The sequence below is a fragment of the Thermobia domestica genome, chromosome 8 (assembly GCF_964235325.1).
Source record: "Thermobia domestica chromosome 8, izTheDome1.hap1.1, whole genome shotgun sequence".
Taxonomy (NCBI): domain Eukaryota; kingdom Metazoa; phylum Arthropoda; class Insecta; order Zygentoma; family Lepismatidae; genus Thermobia; species Thermobia domestica.
The window spans coordinates 251,225,497-251,231,496 of NC_137461.1; positions in this window are offsets into that span (position 1 = coordinate 251,225,497).

The window sequence follows — 6,000 nt, forward strand, 5'->3', positions numbered from 1 at the left end:
ACTCGTAAAATAATAGGTCTCTGTCCTTCTTAGAAATACACTGAAATTCCACTAATCACAAATAAAATTAACAGAAACATGTCGCCAACATCATTGTCCGCATAAATCAATAAATCATTAATAACAGTCTTTGTGAACCCAAACATGAACACACTGGTTCGTTTACACATCTTAATTTTATAATATAATAAACGTAATGATAATTAATATTTCCTAGTGATTTGTTGCTTGTTATTTTCTTTTCTTTTTCTGTAAATGGGCAAAAGTAAGCTGCTACTGTTAGTTTTCAAAAGGCATCTGATCGGTTCAGAGCCTTTTTGATTTACATTACCGTGCGAAAAAGGAATTTAAAAAAGAGAGGCGCGAGGATGTGCCAGCGAGCGAGAAACAGAAGGATCCAAATATTTCTAGTCCCTGAATACAATTAACTGACTTCAAGAAGGAACAAAATTTCACAACCCTCTTACTAGAAAGACAAAAAGGAAAAGGAAAACAATAAAAATTCTGATTTCTAATAAAATATATATTTATGATTTGGTATTTTTCGAAGTTTCTCCTCAACCCCTTTTTAAGACAGAAGAGGAAATATTCCACTCTCATTAAAAATGTGCTGTTACGCCCTAACGGTGCGTGCCGCCAGAAAATAATAATAATAATATGTATATGAAGAGCACTTATCTCGGATACAAACCAGGGTAGTGGTTCAGACTCCACTTTAGACAGCAGGTCCACGTCTTACATAGTTTTAGTTCTGAACGGGATGCTAAACTCCAAATCAGCGAACCAATTATTTTGTGCGTTCATATCCGTGTCTCACGTATATTGTTGGAAAACATTCAACAGTGAAATATAGTGAAAGATACAAATACTTCATAAGCAACCCAGAAGCAGTATCTCTTCTGCTCAGTTTCTTACGTTAAATCATAGAAATCTTATGGAATAGAAACATTAAGATAGCAAAATAAAATGAATGTGTTGCCATAAATTTATACCCAAGCGAGCTGTTTGCGCGACGAAAAATATACCAGAGTGATTTTCACAGTTAGTGTTAAAATCCCCTCGAAAATCGATCGTTTTTCTTTCAGTCTCTTTTAGGTTCTCAATAACACAAACCAATCCACTAGGGACTACACTGTTATTGATGACTAGTCGTGGAATTGATGACAAAGAACGTATACACTTCGACCTTTTATAACATGTGTAAATAAAACCCCTCAATGGGTTTTCAAAATGCAACACCAAAGCTTCTTTTCGGAAATAAGATCACTAGTAAAAATACAGGACTTCAATAGTATCACCCTTTCTGTCCTTCTATCTTTTCACAGTTGTTTGAAGCTGATAAGAGGTTCATAACTGACATTTGTTTCATAACATTGCGTCACATTTTTTTTTTTACTACATCGTTTTTCATTGAAATAGCGAAAGAATGGCAATGTTTGTCTTAGAACTTATGGTAAAACGAACTGGAGCTGAATATTATTTAACTACAATATGAACTACAACAATAGTTTAACTACAACTTAAATAATAACAGATCCAGTTCATTTTTCCATTTTGTATAATAAGAGTTACGAAGTAAAAGTTTATGTGAACTTTTTTAAAACCATAAAAACAGAAGCGCACTTCACGGGCTGCATAACGCCAACTCCCTGCTTCTTGATAGCATTACGGCATAATACAGGAAGAAACAGGAACTCTTAATACAGAATTCTCTGCTTCTTGATGGCATGTAATATAAATAAAATAAAGAGTTTGTTTGTGTGTTTGTCTGTCTGTGTGCGGCCTGGGGACCAGATGAGTGGACCGAGAGTTACCAAATTTTAGTCAGGGGTACCTTGGTCCTGGCCCCAGACCAAGACGAAGCATTTTTCTTTTTTCTTTCTTTTTTTTTTTTTTCAAATTCTGAATCAGGGAGCCTCAGGGGCGGCGTTTACCGTGACGTAATAGTAGTAGAAAATGATCGATATTAGTGTCGAATTCATAGTTTTCGTGGTCGCTGAGATCAATGGTAATACTCCGATCGCATTAACTTCCAAATTCACCTCATTCGGCTGCGGGCCGGGGGTCACCGGGGGGGGGGGGGGGATACCGAGACATGTTAAAAATAATAAAAAATGACCGATATTAATGTCAAATCCATGGTTTTCGCGGTCGTTGAGATCAATGGTGACACTTCCATTTGCGATCACTTCCAAATTCAGCTACCATAGTATGAGGCTGGGGGTCACCTGTGTGGGGTGGGGTACCAAGACACTTAAAAATAATCAAAAATGACCGATATTTGTGTCAAATCCAAAGTTTTTGCGGTCTCTGAGATGAATGGTGATACTCCCACAGGCGTTCACTTCGAAATACAGACTCCATCGGCTGGGAATCAGGAGGTCTCAGGGGGCGTTTACCGGGATATGTAAAATTAGTAGAAAATGGCCGATATTAGTGTGGAATTCATAGTTTCCGTGGTCGCTGAGATCAATGTCATTAACTTCCAAATTCACCCCATTCGACTGTGGGTAAGGGGTCACCGGAGTGGAGGATGCCGAGACATGTAAAAAATAATCCAAAATGATCGATATTAGTGTCAAATCCATAGTTTCCGCGGTCGCTGAGATTAATCGCATTAACTACCAGATTCACCCCATTCGGCTATGGGGGTCACTTGCGGGGAGGGGGTTACCGAGAGATATAAAAGTAGTAGAAAATGACCGATTTTTTTTTCTTTTCGTTGTTCAGTTTATTTACTTAGATATTTTATCTGATCCATGCGAAGAATGGGTATTTCAGCTAGTTACGGAATAATACAGAAACATACAAGAATTCTTAATACAGAAAGTAACGTTCAAAAGGATTAAAAGGAAAAATGCCGTAATAGCATGTATGATCACGCTTGAATTAATATTGCAATGATACACTGAATATTCTTTATTTAAGTTAGTGCATAAAGTTCAGGTAAGCTCCTCTTCAAAATATCTTGAGAATGGCACTGGCTCCAATCCGTCCCAAATTTCCTGAGCACAGCCATGGTTCATATAAAATAATTCCACTTCGCTTCTCTTTCATTTAACAATCTTAATCGCGAGAAAATTTGAAATTAATTTAAGGCTACTTCGCAGTCAAATTACGAACGCATCACTGACGTTTATACTTCATTTGGAAGACAGTGAATAATCATCCTCAAATAAAATGAGAATACGAATTTAGTCGAAACATAAACTGATAAGTGTTTGATGTGAGTTACTGCATTTCTTATTGTGCCATGAAGATAAAATATTTTGGAATGCGATTATTGCAATGTGATATCACATAGAATCTAGCTAATTTGGTCTAACTAAAAAGGATAAGAACTTTAAAAGATCCGTTTGGTACCTTTAAAAAGTACATTCGTTATTCATTTACTCCCTAATCTTCACAGTGTTTTGTAAGTAATTTTATTTTTTACGATGTTTAAGAGTTAGTTTATTATGATTTGAAAATCATAATTTTGTTCAAGCTGCATATTTTATGGAATGCAAACGATATCTCCAGGTATTCATGTCGTTCAAATGAAATCTTCAGCGTACACTGCACATATAATGTTGCTATATGAGATTGTTCTAATTCTAGGTTCTAATTTGGGTGTGTATTGCGAGAAGTACAATAATTAAATCTCATAAATCACTTAAAAAGAGTTTTAATAGAGTTTAATTTTGAATGTGAATTTATATATCTGTGAATGAATTGTTTTATGCACTTGGAAAGCCTAACACGTACCTGGTAAGTTCTGATGAGGATGAAACTTCCAATCCCATGCTCTTGATTATTGCTCTGCTCCGACCCTGACGTAGTACTTATTGGTGGGAAATTATTACCTCGGATACAGGGTACTGATGACTGGTAGTCCTTTATTAGTCGTATAGTGGTTATGCTGAACACCCACTGTTTCGGCGGTGTTAAATTTGAAAAAAGTAAATAACTTTTCGTTACGTCCATGATGACGATAGACAAAGATGCTGAACCAACTTTATGAACTACCTAAACTGCATGAACTCCCAGATCTCCCGGAACTGCCTCTTTCTTGAAATTACGTAATATTTTATATCAGAATCTCTGCTGAAATTGATAATCTAAAAGCTCGTGGACGTGACGTAAAGCCATGTGCAGTAATAAAAGTATTCCGAGTCCGGGTTGCAGAAGTTCCAGAACCAATATCGAAATTTAGAAAGAAAGAAGTATGTCTTTTCGTAATGAGTTTAATTATGTAAATAAAGCTGTCAAAAACACATAAGACAAGTTCACATACATGATTGTGTAACAGTTTTACATCGTGATCTAATTCTTTAGATACAATTGGTTACAAGTGAACTTATTTCTGTATTTTCGTATTTCATAAACTAAAACTGAGGATCAGATTTAACTTGAAAATAAAGTCTAAGATTGATACTACGACAATAATTCGGCCATGAATATCTCGTGTTACCGTTCTTCTTCTACTAGTAAGCACGAAGTGTCTGAAATACGACATCTGATCATCTTGCTTCAATGACATACATTGGAATTAGAAAATGAATATTTTCAACTGAAAAGAGTAAAGGGTGAGTAAAAAGCAGAAACCTAGGTCATCGAAAAATTGGAATTTTACTCCAAATGTGATGAGTGAAAATTTCCTAACACGTTTTAGTGTCACTGCAAGGCGTACTTGCATTTTAGAGCAAAAAATGAAAGAATTGAAACCAGATTTGGAGAGCACGAGAATGAAGACACTTTGTAAAACAGGATGGTGCGATAGACAGGAGGCTTTATTACGTTTCAAACAAATGTTGATTCCAATTGTTGCAGCTGTTAAGTGTGTCAGCCAACTATCTAATGAAGATCCAAAATAACCTATATTAAATTTATATTGAACATTGTTATTCATTCCAGCTTTGATTGTCGCTTAAAAATAGTTGAAATTGACCCATAATCTTTCAAACAGCCTTCAAGCGAGAGGAACCGACGTCTGCAGGAAAGTTTATTTCTTCAATAGATGTGCAGTTTGTATATAAAGGATGCCGCCTTATACGTCGTGATGGCTAGGCCATAAATAAGTCATCGTCCGCGGGAACTTGTGGAAAACACTCCCGATAATTAAATGGCCAACCAGAACCCTGTAAGTCCACGTTAACACTTAGTTGCCATAGTTCCAAACACTGTCCTTGCAGTCAATGATTAGAAGATTGCTGTTCAACATATATAGTTTTCATTATACTCGAGTGTAACAAAATGTAGAGGCCTGACATCTGTTTCACATTAGCGACAGTATTGGGAGAGAGAGCGAGAGACACAGTGGGTGTTGAGACATTGCAACCCTGCAAATGCGGTCAAAAGAGGGGTGGAGGGAGGAAGGAATTTGATTGTAAAATCCAGCAGGGGAAGTTCAAACAATTTTCCGAACTACTCATCTATTGAAGAAATAAACTATACACTAGAACAAGTAAAGATGATAAAGTTCGTACGTGATTGGCCAGAAATGCTGATTCTGAGTTTCACAGACTGTTTGAAGCTTCTCTGGAACTAGTTGCCCGTAATAAACAGTACAAAGAACAGTTGGTCTCCAGAGATACCGAGCAAATGCACCTTGTACAGACCACGAAATATACAGGGTGAGTCAAAGTCCTTGAACACCTGCATAAGTTTGAAAATCGACGGAAAAGTAAAAAGTCGTCGGGAAAGGGGGTGTATGACACATCAAATAACACTAGCTTGAGATCAGGAATTTAGTGGTGTAATTTGTTTTTTTCTATCTTGTACAGTTTAGAAGTTACTAATGTTCAAAGGTGGGAAATTACCTTGATACTGACCCAGTTCTCTCTCTGTTCCAGATGATCTAAAATGGGTCTGACACGTGAACAGAAGATCGAAATCATCCTTATATCAGGGGGACGCAGCTACCGAACAATAGCAGCTGACTACAACAGACGGCACCCAGACAGAGAACCGGTATCGCACAGCACGGTGGCTCACGTGATCACCAAATTCCGGGAGACG